This window comes from Pecten maximus, chromosome 18 (genome assembly GCF_902652985.1).
Source record: "Pecten maximus chromosome 18, xPecMax1.1, whole genome shotgun sequence".
Lineage (NCBI taxonomy): Eukaryota > Metazoa > Mollusca > Bivalvia > Pectinida > Pectinidae > Pecten > Pecten maximus.
In genome coordinates, this window is record NC_047032.1 from 24595784 (window position 1) to 24618736 (window position 22953).

Here is a 22953-nt window from a genome sequence, read left to right on the forward strand (position 1 = left end):
TATTTGTATTATCGTTATTTGTATTGTGTATTTGTATTATCGTTATTTGTATTGTGTATTTGTATTATCGTTATTTGTATTGTGTATTTGTATTATCGTTATTTGTATTGTGTATTTGTATTATCGTTCTGTGTATTGTGTACTTGTACAATCGTTATTTGTATTATGTATTTGTACAATCGTTATTTGTATTGTGTATTTGTATTATCGTTATTTGTATTGTGTATTTGTACAATCGTTCTGTGTATTGTGTACTTGTACAATCGTTATTTGTATTGTGTATTTGTACAATCGTTATTTGTATTGTGTATTTGTATTATCGTTATTTGTATTGTGTATTTGTACAATCGTTCTGTGTATTGTGTATTTGTACTATCGTTTGATGTATTGTGTATTTGTATTATCGTTATTTGTATTGTGTATTTGTACAATCGTTATTTGTATTGTGTATTTGTATTATCGGTATTTGTTTTGTGTATTTGTACAATCGTTCTGTGTATTGTGTATTTGTACAATCGTTATTTGTATTGTGTATTTGTACAATCGTTATTTGTATTGTGTACTTGTACAATCGTTATTTGTTTTGTGTATTTGTACAATCGTTATTTGTATTATTTATTTGTATTATCGTTATTTGTATTGTGTACTTGTACAATCGTTATTTGTATTGTGTATTTGTGCAATCGTTATTTGTATTGTGTATTTGTATTATCGTTACTTGTATTGTGTATTTGTACAATCGTTATTTGTATTGTGTATTTGTATTATCGTTATTTGTGTTGTGTATTTGTACTATCGTTTGATGAATTGTGTATTTGTACAATCGTTATTTGTATTGTGTATTTGTATTATCGTTTGATGAATTGTGTATTTGTACAATCGTTATTTGTATTGTGTATTTGTACAATCGTTATTTGTATTGTGTATTTGTATTATCGTTATTTGTATTGTGTATTTGTATTATCGTTTGATGAATTGTGTATTTGTACAATCGTTTGATGTATTGTGTATTTGTACATCCGCAGAATTCCTGGCCCCTGGTTAACCTCTAGTATCTATCAGCTGGGTATCGGGGACATTTCTACTTTAATATGAGCTGAGACATTGACGATTTACTGGATTCGTTAATTTTCTCTTCAATGAAGCATTGTCTACAAACATATTTGTATTGTCACGTTTTATGACCACGTGCTGCTTGCCTCATACGTGCTGAAGACACATATTTATATACACAACAAGCTGTCAAACCTTACACAATCATACCAAACAAAGCCGCACCACAGCATTGACTTAATAATCCTATAGTTCTGTATCGATTCCTACTTGGTAAATTGCATTGACGATTGTGAACAACACACCTGGATCTCCAAGGCTCTACCACAACGACAAAGGGGTATTTTGTATCCATTTAAATGTTACTCTCTACTCCATTTATTACTGAAACAATAAAACCGCTATTCATTATGTACACGGATGGATTAGGCGACATTATATTCGCGTAAAAACGGTGTTTATTCAGAAATTTGATATGTTGTCGTGAAACACGATGCCTAGTTTCAGTGATATAGACATAAATTTAGTAAATAAAGCAGCAATGAAAACCACGGTATAATAGTGTTTTCCTTCCCCGTTTTAAAACATCTCTTATAAAATGAAAATGATCACATTGTTGACTGCTTTTAAATGATTGTAACAAGAATAGCCATTATTCCACGTTCTCGCCAAGCTGAATCTTCAGACAGCTGAGAGCTACATTTGATGTAATGGGGTAGTAATTAACTTCCATACAATATAAATACAACGGAGAGTGCTGATGTATATTTGAGTCCCTTAAAGATGAACAAAGAAAATAAGGCCACGTGTTCCGGAAGGATTAACGTCGCATGTTTCATCGACGCCACCCGCCATAAAGAACTAGGTGACGACTCAACCCGCCATAAAGAACTAGGTCACGACGACACCCGTCATACAGAACTAGGTCACGACGACACCCGTCATACAGAACTAGGTCACGACGACACCCGTCATACAGAACTAGGTCACGACGACACCCGTCATACGGAGCTAGGTCACGACGCCACCCGCCATACAGAGCTAGGTCACGACGACACCCACCATACAGAACTAGGTCACGACGACACCCGCCATACAGAGCTAGGTCACGACGCCACCCGTCATACAGAACTAGGTCACGACGACACCCGTCATACAGAGCTAGGTGACGACGCCACCCGCCATACAGAGCTAGGTGACGACGACACCCGCCATACAGAACTAGGTCACGACGCCACCCGCCATACAGAGCTACATGTAGGCCACGACGACACCCGTCATACAGAACTAGGTCACGACGCCACCCGTCATACAGAACTAGGTCACGACGACACCCGTCATACAGAGCTAGGTGACGACGCCACCCGCCATACAGAGCTAGGTGACGACGACACCCGCCATACAGAGCTAGGTGACGACGACACCCGCCATACAGAGCTACATGTAGGCCACGACGACACCCGTCATACAGAACTAGGTCACGACGACACCCGCCATACAGAGCTAGGTCACGACGACACCCACCATACAGAACTAGGTGACGACGACACCCGCCATACAGAGCTAGGCCACGACGACACCCGCCATACAGAACTAGGTCACGACGACACCCGTCATACAGAACTAGGTCACGACGCCACCCGTCATACAAAGCTAGGTCACGACGACACCCGTCATACAACGCTAGGTCACGACGACACCCGCCATACAGAACTAGGTCACGACGACACCCGCCATACAGAGCTAGGAAACGACGACACCCGCCATACAGAGCTAGGTCACGACGCCACCCGCCATACAGAACTAGGTCACGACGCCACCCGCCATACAGAACTAGGTCACGACGCCATCCGCCATATAGAATTAGGTCACGACGCCATCCGCCATATAGAATTAGGTCACGACGCCATCCGCCATACAGAGCTAGGTCACGCAGCCACCCGTCATATAGAGCTAGGTGACGACGACACCCACCATACAGAACTAGGTCACGACGCCACCCGCCATACAGAGCTAGGTCACGACGCCACCAGCCATACAGAACTAGGTCACGACGCCATCCGCCAGATAGAATTAGGTCACGACGCCATCCGCCATACAGAGCTAGGTCACGACGCCATCCGCCATATAGAATTAGGTTACGACCCCATCCGCCATACAGAGCTAGGTCACGACGCCACCTGCCATGCAGAGCTAGGTCATTGACCATACCACCATACATAACTAGGTCACGACGCCACCCGCCATACATAGCTAGGTCACGACGCCACCCACCATACAGAACTAGGTCACGACGCCAACCGCCATACAGAACTAGGTTACGACGCCACCCGCCATACAGAGCTAGGTGACGACGACACCCACCATACAGAGCTAGGTCACGACGCCACCCACCATACAGAACTAGGTCACGCCGCCATCCGCCATATAGAATTAGGTCACGACGACACCCGCCATACAGAGCTAGGAAACGACGACACCCACCATACAGAACTAGGTCACGACGCCAACCGCCATACAGAACTAGGTGACGACGACACCCGTCATACAGAGCTAGGTAACGACGCCAACCGCCATACAAAACTAGGTCACTACGCCACCCGCCATACAGAGCTAGGTCACGACGCCAACCGCCATACAGAACTAGGTGACGACGACACCCACCATACAGAACTAGGTCACGATGCCACCCGCCATACAGAGCTAGGTCAAGACGCCACCAGCCATACAGAACTAGGTCACGACGCCATCCGCCAGATAGAATTAGGTCACGACGCCATCCGCCATACAGAGCTAGGTCACGACGCCATCCGCCATATAGAATTAGGTCACGACGCCATCCGCCATACAGAGCTAGGTCACGACGCCACCCGCCATGCAGAGCTAGGTCATTGACCATACCACCATACATAACTAGGTCACGACGCCACCCGCCATACATAGCTAGGTCACGACGCCACCCACCATACAGAACTAGGTCACGACGGCAACCGCCATACAGAACTAGGTTACGACGCCACCCGCCATACAGAGCTAGGTGACGACGACACCCACCATACAGAGCTAGGTCACGACGCCATCCACCATACAGAACTAGGTCACGCCGCCATCCGCCATATAGAATTAGGTCACGACGACACCCGCCATACAGAGCTAGGAAACGACGACACCCACCATACAGAACTAGGTCACGACGCCAACCGCCATACAGAACTAGGTGACGACGACACCCGTCATACAGAGCTAGGTAACGACGCCAACCGCCATACAGAACTAGGTCACGACGCCACCCGCCATACAGAGCTAGGTCACGACGCCAACCGCCATACAGAACTAGGTCACGCCGCCACCTGCCATGCAGAGCTAGGTCATTGACCATACCGCCATACATACCTAGGTCACGACGCCATCCGCCATACAGAGCTACATTGTAGGTCACGACGCCACCCGCCATACATAGCTAGGTCACGACGCCACCCGCCATACATAGCTAGGTCACGACGCCACCCGCCATACAGAGCTAGGTCACGACGCCAACCGCCATACAGAACTAGGTGACGACGACACCCACCATACAGAACTAGGTCACGATGCCACCCGCCATACAGAGCTAGGTCACGACGCCACCAGCCATACAGAACTAGGTCACGACGCCATCCGCCAGATAGAATTAGGTCACGACGCCATCCGCCATACAGAGCTAGGTCACGACGCCATCCGCCATATAGAATTAGGTCACGACGCCATCCGCCATACAGAGCTAGGTCACGACGCCACCCACCATGCAGAGCTAGGTCATTGACCATACCACCATACATAACTAGGTCACGACGCCACCCGCCATACATAGCTAGGTCACGACGCAACCCACCATACAGAACTAGGTCACGACGCCAACCGCCATACAGAACTAGGTTACGACGCCACCCGCCATACAGAGCTAGGTGACGACGACACCCACCATACAGAGCTAGGTCACGACGCCATCCACCATACAGAACTAGGTCACGCCGCCATCCGCCATATAGAATTAGGTCACGACGACACCCGCCATACAGAGCTAGGAAACGACGACACCCACCATACAGAACTAGGTCACGACGCCAACCGCCATACAGAACTAGGTGACGACGACACCCGCCATACATAGCTAGGTCACGACGCCACCCGCCATACATAGCTAAGTCACGAAGCCACCCACTATACAGAGTTAGGTCACGACGCCAAACACCATACAGATCTAGGTCACGACGCCAACCGCCATACAGAACTAGGTCACGACGCCACCCGCCATACAGAGCTTGGTCACGACGACACCCGTCATACAGAACTAGGTCACGACGACACCCGCCATACAGAGCTAGGTGACGACGACACCCGCCATACAGAGCTAGGTGACGACGACACCCACCATACAGAACTAGGTCATTGACCATACCGCCATACATAGCTAGGTCACGACGCCACCCGCCATACATAGCTAGGTCACGACGCCACCCACCATACAGAGCTAGGTCACGACGCCAACCGCCATACAGAACTAGGTCACGACGATACCGCCATACAGAGCTAGGTCACGACGCCACCTGCCATGCAGAACTAGGTCATTGACCACACCGCCATACATAACTAGGTCACGACGCCATCCGCCATACAGAGCTACATTGTAGGTCACGACGCCACCCGCCATACAGCGCTAGGTCACGACGACACCCACCATACAGAGCTAGGTCACGACGCTACCCGCCATACAGAGCTAGGTCACGACGACACCCGCCATACAGAGCTAGGTCACGACGACACCCACCATACAGAGCTAGGTCACGACGCCATCCACCATACAGAACTAGGTCACGCCGCCATCCGCCATATAGAATTAGGTCACGACGACACCCGCCATACAGAGCTAGGAAACGACGACACCCACCATACAGAACTAGGTCACGACGCCAACCGCCATACAGAACTAGGTGACGACGACACCCGTCATACAGAGCTAGGTAACGACGCCAACCGCCATACAGAACTAGGTCACGACGCCACCCGCCATACAGAGCTAGGTCACGACGCCAACCGCCATACAGAACTAGGTCACGCCGCCACCTGCCATGCAGAGCTAGGTCATTGACCATACCGCCATACATACCTAGGTCACGACGCCATCCGAGATACAGAGCTACATTGTAGGTCACGACGCCACCCGCCATACATAGCTAGGTCACGACGCCACCCGCCATACATAGCTAGGTCACGACGCCACCCACCATACAGAGCTAGGTCACGACGCCAACCGCCATACAGATCTAGGTCACGACGCCAACCGCCATACAGAACTAGGTCACGACGCCACCCGCCATACAGAGCTTGGTCACGACGACACCCGTCATACAGAACTAGGTCACGACGACACCCGCCATACAGAGCTAAGTGACGACGACACCCGCCATACAGAGCTAGGTGACGACGACACCCACCATACAGAACTAGGTCATTGACCATACCGCCATACATAGCTAGGTCACGACGCCACCCGCCATACATAGCTAGGTCACGACGCCACCCACCATACAGAGCTAGGTCACGACGCCAACCGCCATACAGAACTAGGTCACGACGATACCGCCATACAGAGCTAGGTCACGACGCCACCTGCCATGCAGAACTAGGTCATTGACCACACCGCCATACATAACTAGGTCACGACGCCATCCGCCATACAGAGCTACATTGTAGGTCACGACGCCACCCGCCATACAGAGCTAGGTCACGACGCCACCCGCCATACAGAACTAGGTCACGACGACCCCGCCATACAGAGCTAGGTCATGACGCCACCCACCATACAGAGCTAGGTCACGACGCCACCCACCATACAGAACTAGGTCACGACGACACCCGCCATACAGAGATAGGTCACGACGACACCCGCCATACAGAGATAGGTCACGACGACACCCGTCATACAGAGCTACATTGTAGGTCACGACGCCACCCGCCATACAGAACTAGGTCACGACGACACCCGCCATACAGAGCTAGGTCACGACGCCACCCGCCATACAGAGCTAGGTCACGACGACACCCGCCATACAGAGCTAGGTCACGACGCTACCCGCCATACAGAGCTAGGTCACGACGCCAACCGCCATACAGAACTAGGTCACGACGATACCGCCATACAGAGCTCGGTCACGACGCCACCCGCCATACAGAACTAGGTCACGACGACACCCGTCATACAGAGCTAGGTCACGACGATACCGCCATACAGAGCTAGGTCACGACGCCACCCGCCATACAGAACTAGGTCACGACGACCCCGCCATACAGAGCTAGGTCATGACGCCACCCACCATACAGAGCTAGGTCATGACGCCACCCACCATACAGAACTAGGTCACGACGACACCCGCCATACAGAGATAGGTCACGACGACACCCGCCATACAGAGATAGGTCACGACGACACCCGTCATACAGAGCTACATTGTAGGTCACGACGCCACCCGCCATACAGAACTAGGTCACGACGACACCCGCCATACAGAGCTAGGTCACGACGCTACCCGCCATACAGAGCTAGGTCACGACGACACCCGCCATACAGAGCTAGGTCACGACGCCACCCGCCATACAGAGCTAGGTCACGACGCCAACCGCCATACAGAACTAGGTCACGACGATACCGCCATACAGAGCTCGGTCACGACGCCACCCGCCATACAGAACTAGGTCACGACGACACCCGTCATACAGAGCTAGGTCACGACGATACCGCCATACAGAGCTAGGTCACGACGCCACCCGCCATACAGAACTAGGTCATTGACCACACCGTCATACATAACTAGGTCACGACGCCATCCGCCATACAGAGCTACATTGTAGGTCACGACGCCACCAGTCATACAGAACTAGGTCACGACGCCACCCACCATACAGAGCTAGGTCACGACGCCAACCGCCATACAGATCTAGGTCACGACGCCAACCGCCATACAGAACTAGGTCACGACGCCACCCGCCATACAGAGCTTGGTCACGACGACACCCGTCATACAGAACTAGGTCACGACGACACCCGCCATACAGAGCTAAGTGACGACGACACCCGCCATACAGAGCTAGGTGACGACGACACCCACCATACAGAACTAGGTCATTGACCATACCGCCATACATAGCTAGGTCACGACGCCACCCGCCATACATAGCTAGGTCACGACGCCACCCACCATACAGAGCTAGGTCACGACGCCAACCGCCATACAGAACTAGGTCACGACGATACCGCCATACAGAGCTAGGTCACGACGCCACCTGCCATGCAGAACTAGGTCATTGACCACACCGCCATACATAACTAGGTCACGACGCCATCCGCCATACAGAGCTACATTGTAGGTCACGACGCCACCCGCCATACAGAGCTAGGTCACGACGCCACCCGCCATACAGAACTAGGTCACGACGACCCCGCCATACAGAGCTAGGTCATGACGCCACCCACCATACAGAGCTAGGTCACGACGCCACCCGCCATACAGAGATAGGTCACGACGACACCCGCCATACAGAGATAGGTCACGACGACACCCGCCATACAGAGATAGGTCACGACGACACCCGTCATACAGAGCTACATTGTAGGTCACGACGCCACCCGCCATACAGAACTAGGTCACGACGACACCCGCCATACAGAGCTAGGTCACGACGCTACCCGCCATACAGAGCTAGGTCACGACGACACCCGCCATACAGAGCTAGGTCACGACGCTACCCGCCATACAGAGCTAGGTCACGACGCCAACCGCCATACAGAACTAGGTCACGACGATACCGCCATACAGAGCTCGGTCACGACGCCACCCGCCATACAGAACTAGGTCACGACGACACCCGTCATACAGAGCTAGGTCACGACGATACCGCCATACAGAGCTAGGTCACGACGCCACCCGCCATACAGAACTAGGTCATTGACCACACCGTCATACATAACTAGGTCACGACGCCATCCGCCATACAGAGCTACATTGTAGGTCACGACGCCACCAGTCATACAGAACTAGGTCACGACACCTCCGCCATACCGAACTAGGTCACGACGACACCCGTCATACAGAACTAGGTCACGACGCCACCCGCCATACAGAACTAGGTCACGACGACACCAGACACACAGAACTAGGCCACGACACCCGCCATACAGAACTAGGTCACGACACCTCCGCCATACCGAACTAGGTCACGACGACACCCACCATACAGAACTAGGTCACGACTCCACCCGCCATACAGAGCTAGGTCACGACTCCACCCGCCATACAGAGCTAGGTCACGACGCCACCCGTCATACAGAACTAGGTCACGACGACACCCGTCATACAGAACTAGGTCAAACCCGGGCTAAGATACATTCACAAAATGACAACTACGTACATGTAAAGGGTGACAATATCGCAACCACTTGTAATTGACGTTGTGAAGATCGAAGTAAGCGGCATATGTCGAAGAGTCCCTTGAATGTAAGGATACATGCAATCGAAAACAGAGAAGCACAGTTTGCTTCCATGGGCATGCCAAAGGTCGAACGGAGAAATATAATTGCGTGTAATAGCATACAATAGTGTTGTATTAAACCTGAACGTCTTAAATCATATCGTGTTGAATATTAATGTGATTTCCATAAAACGTTACCAAAATCAATGTATTAAATGTGATTGTGTGACATGTTACATTTTACCGTGTTTAAAGATATCCCCCTAAATATTTTCGTTTTAAATATTATTGTTTTAACTGTTTTCTCGTTAAATATTGTCGTTTTAAATGTTATTGTGTAAAAATAATCTGGTTAAATATCGCCGTGTACATGTCATAGTGTAAATTATATTTCGTGAAATATTGCCCTGAATGCTATTTTGTTACATTGTATCTTGTAACGTATTAGATGCTATTTTGTTAAAGTTATCCATTTAAATTTCGCCGTGCTAAATGTTAAGTGTTCAATGTTATGTCGTTAGATATTGCCGTCTAAATTGATATTGGGTAAAGTTATCGCGATAAATATTACCGTATTAATTGCTTTGAGTCAAATGGTATCACGTTAAATATTGCAGTTTTGAATGCTAAATGTTCGATTATGTTAAATAATATATTATGTTATATGTTATCGTGCTAAATGTTCGATTATGTTAAATAATATATTATGTTATATGTTATCGTGCTAAATGTTCTATTATGTTAAATGATATATCATGTTATATGTTATCGTGCTAAATGTTCTATTATGTTTATTTAATAATATATTATGTTAATTGTTATCGTGCTGAATGTTCTATTATGTGTAATAACATATTATGTTACATACGTAAATGTTATCGTGCTAAATGTTCTATTATGTTTAATAATATATTATGTTAAATGTTAAGCCAGGCGTATACATATAAGCTCCTTCACGCATTTTGTTTGTTTCTACTTATCAATAAGAAACCCATATACATGCAAATATGTGTATTTAAAGGTTATTATCTTCTTTATTATTGACAAAGAGTAGTCCTGGCATCAACATATAAAATGATGAACTAGAGAAACAATGGTTCACCTTATTAGTTTGAGACAGGTTTCTGTTATTCTGGTTAATCAGTTTAATATGAATCGCATTACCGTTAGCCTAGTGAACCAAATGTCAAAACTCAGTTTGTGTTTACCCACCGCCAACAGTAAACGCTTTTTATATCAACTGATTATATATCAACATCTCCATGATAACTGACCAAATGGGTCACAAAAATGTATTGAAAATGACAAAAATGGATTGCCGACCCGCTAATCATGGCCGAGTTTGGCAATATAACACATAAGTAACAAACAGAAAATAGCATGCAAAATGGACTAGAAAATATTAAAGATATCACTGAACAGATATTACTATTTAGCCAAATGGGCTGCAAAAAAACATTTGTTTGAAATGTATATACCGGAAAGCAGACAAAATTTACAGAGACAAGTGTTGCTCAACAAGATAGAAACTTAAATGTCTCAACATTGATAGGAACCAGGAAGATAGGAAATGTGATCGTTAGTACAAAATAACAGTCTTCAGTTCAAGACCTGTAACAGCAAAGCATTATACAACTGTCTGTGATAAATGACGTTGCAAAAAATGACGTCAAAATGGCACTGGTAAAATGACGTCGTTAGTAACGCCAACGTCATCTAGCATAACAAATATGACATATATTCAATGTAGCGTCAAATCGTCAGTTATTGACACACCAAAGCTATTTTTACACCAATTTAACCGTCATTATCTCTAGATTATGAAAATACCAACAACTCAATTTTGATTTTTTATTTAGATCATTGCTGAAACGGTTTGATTGGATCCAACGGAAAATAGCTCCTAGTCCTCAAAATAATGTATCATGTTTGTTTATTATAACACAGTTTGTATGATATTATCCTGATAATCAGAAATGGACATAACAACAATAAAGATACTCGCCATATACCCATGTCTACAGCTTAACTAGCTCCCGGTGCGATACATCGTCGTTTTCTTCAAAAACTTTCATATTTAATTAGCATTTCGCTTTAGCTTCCCACTCAAAATCAGGTGCGGAAATTTGAGGTTTAGAAATATATAGAAATGTATGTCACCTATTGCACAGTCATATTTTCAATAATGAATATTTATAGACTATAACCAAAGCGTATTTGATAAAACTTACTGAATTAGCCATGTTTGGATTCCGATACGAGGGATGATTGATATGTTGTGAGCCTCGTATTGAAGGAGATACTCAATGATGTTTTTTTTTTAAATCCTATTATTCTGTCACTATATAGGACCGTGTACCAAAGGACTGGTCTCATTTAGTTAGTTTATAGCGACGAGGTAGCACTCTAAAGTAAACAAGACAAGTGGCTTTTGCAAACTGGAAAATATATTGGTGAAAGAGCAGTGGTCTGATATTTGTATAAGGAAGATTTAACACATAAGAACATCCATAATGATATCGTAGGAACACTGGGGAAAGATTTCTCTTCATATGCTCAAGTGAAAAGATGGGTGGCGAATTTAAGCGCGGCCGACAGAGCCTTGAGGATGACCCCCGTCCTGGAAGGCCTGTCAATGTTGCAAAGCCAGTTAATGACATTGTTATGACTGACAGATGAGTCACAGAAACATATATAGCCAGTAGAGTTGGCATTTCAAACGACAGAGTACATTCCATTCTGATCGAGGATCTTGAACGAGAAAGCTTTCGGCCCGATGGGTACCAATACTTCCTACAGTTGATCAGAAGCACACCAGGCGCACATTATATCAAGTGTTTTTAGAATGATTCTGCAAACTTTCTTCAGAGATTTGTCACTATAGATAAAACATGGTCCATCATTTTACCCCAGAGGCCAAACAACAATCGAAACAATGGAAGCACCCTGGCTCTCCTCCGCCAAAGAAGGCAAATACTGTTCCATCTGCAAGGAGGGTTATGGCCTCGGTTTTCTGGGATGAAGATGACATTCTGCTGGTAGAGCATCTCCAAAAGTGACAAATAATCAATGTCACATACTATGCTTCAATTCTGAGGCAGTAATGGGAAAATATTAAACTTAAGCGCCGTGAAAAGCTCATTAAAGGTATGTTATTCAATCAGGACAATGCTCCTACTCACAAGTCTGTCATTGCCATGGCTGCCATTCACGATTATGACTTTTAAATGTTTGAGCATTCGCCTTGTTCACCTGATCTCGCTCCATTAGACTTTCGTCTATTTCCAAAACTGAAAACAGCTATTTCAGGAACCCATTTTCAGTCCAATGATGACGTCATACAGCGATACTGCATATTATTAAGCAAAAGAACTCACGGTAAATACTTTGGATCCGAAACTCAGCATGCAAAACGTTTCTGATTCTCTGACCAATCAGTGAACACTACGAGTTTGAATACAGACATTCGATTGGCGCACAGAGTACTTTTAGTTTTGTAGGCGGGGCTTAAATGTTCAAATGTTCAAATGTCCGACTTATTTTTTTCAAACCTGATTTTAAATATCCAAGTGCGAATTATTTTTTTATATGTACTTTTGAAATAGTGTTTTTATCATGTGTTGTAGTTATCACTATCACATTATTAGCGAGTAAGTCTTTGATTTGCATAATCTTCAACAGAATACGAGGAGATGGTATGCTTTTTTAACCATATAAATGTTCAATACATTGTATTTTCTAAATAGATTAGCAAATAAGTTAGAAATCTTATAACACAAAACGAAAGATGATAAATAAAAGAGTCTGATATATGAAACTGGCATGTATATTATTTTTGCCAAAAGTTTGAAAAAATCATTAGATCTATAAATGTATTTTAAGCGTAACCTTTTGTTATTACTATGTTAAAAATTTGAAAATGAAGAACGTTTCGGAATATCAAAATATTAAAAAAAACTGTAATAATAGTTATTATCGGTTTACTTTTCATTGTTCATTAACTGAGTCGAACTTTAAAACATTGAAATATCCAATTTTTTCCTCTAATATTTGTGGATGTCAGCCAATGATATTTCATGCAGTGCTTAATTCCAACTTTCAGATTGTCGAAACAAATGTTTACGTATCTTTCCTGTTTGATGACAGTTTTCTTTTCCCGAACACATTTTTAGCAGGATTAAAATCGATACACTGTACATCAATCACACGTTTGTATTTAAACTTGTGACGTACTTTGATTGGTCAACCAATCAGAAACGTTTTGCCTGATGAGAGTTGCCGAGCTGTGTCGAACATCACAGGGATACAAACTGTTTACCGTTAATTGTTTTGCTAAATAATATGAGGTATCGCTGTACATGCAGTGGATGACTTTCTGAACAGCGAGGAAAAGGAGTTTTATAAAAGTGCCACTGAGGCCCTTAAACACCGCTGGCAAAAAGTGTATAAATACTGAAGGGGATTATGTTGAAAAATAATACAATATGTCCGGCAAAATTCAAATCGTTCAATTTGAGGCTCACAACATATCAATCATCCTTTGTAATATGGGAGAAATGAAGCAATTTCAAGGCAATTAACAGCTGTATCGAGCTTTAAAAAGTATAAGCACCAGTCGGAAAAAAATCGCTGGCATTTATTTAAGGATTTAATCTTAATTTGGTCGATTTTATGGGGTCATGAATTGACTTGCCCTTGAGACAAATTTAATGAACTGCGAAGCAGTTCATGTTGAATTTGTCTCAAGAGCAACTCAATTCATGACCCCATGAAATCGACCAAATCAAGATTCAATCCTTATATTTCAATTGTTTTTTTTTCCGAATAAAAAAGACGGTCTAGGTATTAATGTCTCGAAGCTTGTGCAAGTCCAAATGCGAAAAAGCCCGAGGAGTTCCGGATTGTGCATGTCTAGTCGGTCGAGTAAAATAGTCCGCAATTTTAGGATTAAAAACAGCATTATTTTGTCAAAATAGAAGTATCTAGCATATCTGGTCTTTCGTAAAATACAAGAATACATTATCAATTGGATAATTTTAATAATTAATCCATGTTTATAACAACAATGTAGAAAAAGTGAAATCGTTCCGCGGAAGGATTTTAACCATGTATTCATACGCACTGATCAGTGTTAATCTGGTCAAATTCATGAGCAAATGAAACAGATTAAGTTTGGTAGTTTCATCGAGTCCAACTTGAGTAGAAATTGAAATATTTTTGTGTAGCGTTGCTTTAAAAACACTAAGATTTCTATATGCTGGTGTGTACATACATATATAAATATTCGCAATGTATTTATATTCGCGCTATATCTAATGACTGTGAATAGAGGGGAAATAATTACCCCATGAATATTAATAACTAAGCAGTATTTCGTTTTCGAATATTGTAAGCATTTTCTTCCGGTTTGCAAGTACGTGTTATAACGAAAAAATAGTTTCTTATATCAAGGTATGTACGGATCTAATGGAGACGATTATATTACTACGCTCTGTCAACGATCCCTTAATTATGACCAAGTTAACGGTATATTCGACGGCATGTGAATACTTCCCTTCGGCAAAAATATTATATAGTTTTAGTTATTGGTGTACATGTAAGTAAGCAATTAATTCTTAGTTTTAAAAACATTATAATCCACCAATAATGTTTATAATTTTCAGCATGATAACCGCACAGTCTGTTGTATACTTCGAACAGAGGAACAATTCCCTTTACCTCCAATAATAACTCCAACACTCAAATACATTGCCTATGCCTAGCCGACAGAGATACCTGGTGGAGCAGCATTTAATCAATAATTCTAAACACCAATCATTATGCATACTCGTCTATCCTTCTTCTCATAATCCAACACTCCCAAAACCATCAATAAAACGTTCAGGATTAAAAACCAGAGAGAAAACTTAATAAACCAAAAACTGTTGAAAACCTTTTGACGGTTACATCAATGGTATTTACTAGCAGTCTGAAAACGTTGGTCAATCGGACAATAATCTTAAACTCAGCACATACAGTTTAAAACTACATTCCATTCCGACCCTTACCACTTTTTAATTAAAAAACCAACATCAAACAAACTGACCCTGCACTCTGAGGCTGCAGGCTAGAATTAACTATCTCACCTGTACACCACACACCTGCTCACGCATCATTCAATTCACGTGCAACTCATATTCCTTCATATATATTCATTAGTTACCTTTCTCTCGTACCAAACAGATAAACATTTCCTGCCTTACTGCGAATCGCAGGAAATTTCCAATATCCACAATCGGTTATAAAGCTGTCAGGTACAGTCACGATAATATATATTTATGTATAAACTAATGTCTCATTGCTGCATGTTCTCTGTAACATAAATATGTTAAAGCTCTAATCAAAAAGGGGTGTAACCTTGACATACAACAGGTGCATTTGCATCTAGTTTTGATCATTTTGGGTTTCCTGTATCTTCAAAACGTAATGGTTTATTCCTCTTTAGTGACAGTGACAAATGTTTCCCGCCGGGTTATTGAAGCCATATATATTTTATAATAAAAACAATTTCAATCCTGTGTTGATAGTTTACAAGTGACATAATCAAATGCGCCGACGATTCATGATCGCTCAGCTGTGATCGTGTTGAAATGTCATTACAGATGGGGAGAATAAAATACTTGACTGATTTCAGTAATTTCTTTACGTCAAAGTTCGCTATTTCAGGACCGTAATTTCAGCAATAAGATACATATAGATGTTATCACCCAAATCGAGTTGTCAACAACGCTTTGTTGTTACAGTAGTTTCATTGCTACCAACTTCGTCAATTTTGCATAAGCAATAAAAGTGAAAGGGGAAGTAGTTTGTACATACAGTCGGCACTGGTTAACTTTAAAATACTTTTTCGATTTTAAGGTAGCAAAATTCGCAAAAATTAGAAACGCGCAAAACGTAGCCGATATAAGGTATTCTAACTATACTATGCCAAGCATATCAAGAATGGAGCTTGCTATTCATTGGTAGCTAACTTGGTATCATATATCAATACGCTATAGCCTTCCAGCGGCCACTTAACAAACAGAAGCAGCCAACGCCACACGCGCACAGCCATTCTAAAACGCCAATCCATTTGCGAAGCAACCCATCTGAGTTGATGGCAGAAGAGATCAACGACGTATACCCTACCACTGTCGACGACGCATCCGTATGTTACATTTGAATTTATCATTTATTCATAAGTTTTTGTTTCAAATATAGAATATGTTTTTTTTAGTTTTCGAACAATGATGATATTACTTGAATTACTGAAATTTAAATAATACCAGTTATATAAAGGTATTCTATTATACTTTAATTAGTATAAATTCAAACGGCCGTATAAGGGAAATGTGTGTTGGTGACAACTTGTATATAGTAGAAGTATTAATAGCATGCTTAATTGATAATATATATATACATTGTATTTATATTAAGGTGTTTGATAAGTAACGTTGAAGCGGTTCGGAACATTTTTTGACTCCTTGGATGATTATAGACATAATGTAAATATCTATCTATTATAGGTTTTTTTCAATTACAAACTATTGAAAATAATAATGAAATTAATCATTGCCATCATACTTAATAAAAAATCGACTGGTACATGTAAGGAAAGTAAAACATAATTTTGTGTTAGATTTTGTATATATACGGATGTCTCCTGTTTAATGTGACCTAAATTACATATACAAACATCTCTTGTTTCCGGGAATGTACTTCATTTTTTAAATACAAAACAAATAAACTAATAAGTATTCATTTTTACACCAGGAACGCATGATTACCACTTCTGTGTTTAGTGATCTGTATCAACTGCGGAAACTTATAATATATTTAAACTATTTGTTATACGTTTGCATACATGGTATTCACTTTAGAATAAACTGACTAACATTAATACATTAATTTTTAATCATAATGCATAAATATATGTCATATAACTTAGGTTATATATATGTATTTTAGAGAAAACCTGATGAAACAAAGGAATAAGGTTGAAAATGGTTCAATCAAGAAAATCAAATCATTTTCATGAATGGCTGATATGTCTAAGCTATATCCCAACAATTAGTTAAGCTTCTTTAGTACATTTATGCCGAGGAAGATTTAAGAAATAACTAAACAGTTTGTAATCAATGCTGAACCCCTCCACCAATGTTTTGATATGGTGTATTTGTTAAAATATAGTTACAGAAACATTAAACACAGAATTTTCAATATAAGATTAATTGAATGAGTTAAAATGACATAGTTTAGAATTGATATATAATCAGAACCTACAGAAATCAGTGAGCTTATCTAAAATATTCTTTTGTGAAACAGTTTCCATACTATCATTGTATCAGTGTTTATGAATTGTAAACGAAACATCAATACCCCTTTAAGATGGTGGGGATTTGTTATCAACCCTTTAACCAAAGTTAAAATTGATTAAAGCTATATAAACGACCATTTACATGCAAATAAGTTACTTTTGTTGTTTACTGACAGTTAATCGAACACAATGTGAGAGCTTTGTGTTGATAATGCAGTATAAAATAACTCTCGATATTGATTACTATTATCATTAATCGCATCTAAAATAAAGTCAATTAAATACATCTTCGATTTGTTCAATTTTTCTATTTCCATTTTCTAAAACATTTTTTTTCTATGTATCCTCGCCATTTTAAAAATGTGTTTGAAAAAAAATGCAATGGTGACATGTACCTGTAATTATATATATACATCTACTCCATATTTATGCATATTTTGTTGTTATCATATGATTATAAATGTATGATGGGAGGATGCGGCAATAAGTTTTTGTATTAACTTGTGCCTAAATAAATGTTGACAGCAAAATGACTTAGAAGTAAAACACAAATGTAAATTGATAACGAATCACGTTCTTTAAGTTGGTAAGTGTGAATCTGAATGGACTTTTCATACAATGTTAAGATTTATTTTCAGTGACAACATTCTGTATATAAATAACACCGTCATAGCATATAAATAACACTATCACTTTATATAAATAACACCATCACTGTATATAAATAACACAATCACTGTATGTAAATAACACCATCACAGTATATAAATAACACCATCACTGTATATAAATAACATCATCACTGTATATAAATAACATCATCACTGTATATAGATAACACCATCACTGTATATAAATAACACCATCACTGTATATAAATAACACCATCCCTGTATATCAATAACACCATCACTGTATATAAATAACACCATCACTGTATATAAAAAACACCATCACTGTATATAAAAAACATCATCACAGTATGTAAATAACACCATCACTGTATATAAATAACACCATCACTGTATATAAATAACATCATCACTATTATAAATAACACCATCACTGTATATATATAACATCATCACTGTATATAAATAACACCATCACTGTATATAAATAATACCATCACTGTATATAAATAACACCATCACTGTATATAAATAACATCATCACTGTATATAAATAACACCATCACTGTATATAAATAACACCGTCATAGCATGTAAATAACACCATCACTGTATATAAATAACACCATCACTGTATATAAATAACACAATCACTGTATATAAATAACACCATCACTGTATATAAATAACACCATCACTGTATATAAATAACACCATATCACTGTATATAAATAACACTACCACTGTCACTTCTAATTTTCATTTTTGGTTCAGATATATTATTTTCCTTCAGTATACTATAGCTATTTATGTATTATTAATTTCATTATTTTAGTTTTTAGCTCGTATCCAAATGTGCTTTTTTTGATAACTAACATTATCATAGACATTATAACTAAAATCTTCTATTTTTGTGTTATTTCAAATTAAAATGTTTACATATTGCGTCAGGTTGAATAGGTTAAACTCCCTCCTCCGATACATAACAACGTACACTGTAAGTATCACATTGTAATAATTCAGAAATTATAAAAAGACAAAAGGATGGGAAGTATACCATGCATTATCGATACATTATCGATACATTATGTATATTATCAGCTATGATCACAGTTATCCTAATGTCGCTTTGAAAAACACTTTCTAGGACGTCAGCATTCCATTTTTTTGCAATCAAAAATGATCAATCGGGTGTGTTTTTTTTTTATTCATTTCATATTTACTAACATGGCCCTGATCATGAACAATGGAATTTGGACCGAAATCATAGCATCGTCATTTTGTGTATCGGACGTTTTCCTACCATATATTATTCCTAAAGTTTGTACATAAATGTGTACATCTTACTGCTAATAACGGTTCTATGGATGCATTCATTAGAGTGAGATATAAACCATGTCAAGCCTACCTTTAAAAAACTCAAGCCAAAGCTTATAAGCCAGTTTGTAGGTACTGCTGTTTTGTTACAACAGTTTTCGTTTACACTCTACTAAGTTAAAGGCGGCCATTGTTACTGAATGTCACACTCAGGTAGCGTAAGTTTCCCTTTTTTCTATAGCTTGACAGTTGATTCGGATCCCATAGTTACCATTTCAGAAAAAGATAGGTATCCTGGGCGTAACCCAGGAAAAAAATTCAGCTCAATGATCAGACAAAAGTTGAAGTTAACCTTTTAATGATTTCCAAAGGGGGTGCTTACAATTGTCCTCAAAAGATCTACCATAAACCACTAAGAAAGACAATAAAACATTACAGATTTTCACTCTGTCTTCCGACCAGGAAACGAAATATTCAGCTGTGTTGTTGTTTATTTAGGTCTGCACATTATTCAATTTCACATAATGCTTTTAATAATAAGAAAATCCCGTTAGGGAGTATATGCCAAATAATTCTAACTCTGATTGCTTAGTCGGGTATAACAGCAATATTTCAATAACACATTGAAAAAACGCCAGGGAAATACACGTTAAAAACAGCTTAAATAAAACAGTATATATGACTCCTTTGTTTCCTAACACAACACCTACCTTTTGCTGGAAAATATGTTGTCGTTCGGAGAACAGCCTTTAAATGGTACCATCACTGTATACCGATCAAATCATAGTCATACAATGTTGCCATGTTCAAATGGACACTCGGCACGCTGCAAGTCTTCCGAGTTGACAATTCTCAAAATACATTTGATGCCACAGCAATCTACCGGTTATCTGTTGGTGTATTAGGAAAGATCGGTCCATTATATACTGGGTACAACTTTTACCATACACAACACATTACAAGGTAATACATTTCGTATCTTTATTTTTGTTTTATTTTAATTTTGTTCAAATAGTTGCATATTCGTAAGGGGGTAATTGAGGTTGATTAATGATAATAACTACAACAATTATTTTATCCAACTCAATTAATCTTCGGTATAATGTGTTAACAAATGCCAGTGATATCCTCAACCATACAACAGACGCTGGCCTTTCCTTTGTCCGACCTTCCTTACTTTGTATGTTTTGTTATATACTCTCTGCCTCTTTGTATTGACACATTAATAATGACATGTATAATGTGTGCTCCTTACAAGATGTCTACCCATAGTTTGAACCTATGTAGCATGAAATTATAGATTGTATACCTGCATGACCTGTCAGTATTAAACTGATTATAAGCCATAGAGGTCATATATTCGTAGAATCGTAGAAGTACGACCAATCAGCTGGCACATGTAGAAATTTTAAAAATGCTTCTGTAATTTTTAGAAACAAGTTTTGATAAAAACTTATATATAATTCCTTTCCAAGTCAAGTCAGTATTTCAAATCAAGTGAAAGATATGTAAAGCAGAAGTGTCAGCTGACTTATCACAACTACTTTACCAATTCCGGTAAACATCTGATAATGTCGTATTCAGCATTTACCTCGCCATTTTTGACAATGTAAGCTATCCACATAAGAAAACTCTTCCGTACATAGCATTTAATGCGAGCATAGTAATCTGCTTTCTAGAGGGACAACTATTAAAACGTCGTCTGTTCCTGTTTGCATCTGTCTGTCGTCACAGTCGTCCACGTTTAAAAAAAAGTTGGGCATTATCTTAAAATAATATGTATTCGGAAGATATATTTTATTAGCCTGCTATCAGCAAATAAACCTATCAGGTACCAAATGATGGGGAATAAACAGATACAATGTATATCCGTTATGATTTTTGAGAGCGTGAGATAAATTCAACCACGAAAGTCCTGTCTTTTAACGTTCTCGTTTTGGCATCAACACATACAAGTCCAGGTTGAAATTGTCACGTGTTTGCCAAGTTATGCCAGGCGTGTCCGAGATTCAGTACTAGGTTCTTTCCTGATATTTATTATTTCCCTCCCAAATTCCATAAAACTCTCAAAGTTCGCCTATTTGTTGAAAATGTTATGATTTACATCACTATCACTTCAGAACATGACTAAAACACAAAACGGCTTAAAATTATTGCGAAATTTAGAAAACGATTGTGAAATTATAGCATCAATGTCATGCAAAGGAAACCCATCGCATACAAATACGTTATTATTCTCGTAATTCCCTCGGATATGAAGTTTCCATAAACAGTATTAAAACTTGCAAACAACATGCAGATGATCATTTAAAAAGTACGTAGTTATTTTACAAGTACAAAGGGATACGATCATTGATAAAAGTAAAGTGGTATGTATTGTTTAGATATAATTCTATAAATCTTTCATTTGTCACTCTGAAATATTAAATTTATTCGTTTGACAATTCATAATGAAATGTACTTCCAAAATAAATAATGTCTGGTGAATCATGTAGATACAAAGAGAAACTACCATCATTGAGTTATATGTGTTATAGTATGACTGTATACCATACCATAGTGATGGCTTAATTCTGGATATCACATATACATGTATATCCAGAAAAAAAATATATATACAGTATAACTCGGATAAGTCGAAGTCGACGGGACCAAGCAAAATATTCGACTTATCCGTGTCCGTTTCTATACGGAGATAAAATACCCGAGTATCATCAGCTGTAACATGGTCGAAAATAAGCAATACATAATAACGAATAATAAGCACTGTACATAATAACAATTATTTGTTTATCTAATAAACAATATTGTGCACGGTTACAGACTAAAACAAAATTCATGCGTAAAATTATCTTTGCCATAGACACGCAATTTACACACCGAGTCGTTCACATTACAGCATAATATTCTATGAAAACGATACATACATTATAAGAATATTTAAGCATTGAACTGTTACCAAATGGTAGTATACAGTAGATATGAATACAATTTGGGTAACAGATAAATAGAATGTCGCCCGTTATATATTTACATTCATAATTGTATTTTATTTACTGTAGCTGAAGACGCGTTTGAGTTTGCCGCTTCCCCTATCACTGACGCCATCAA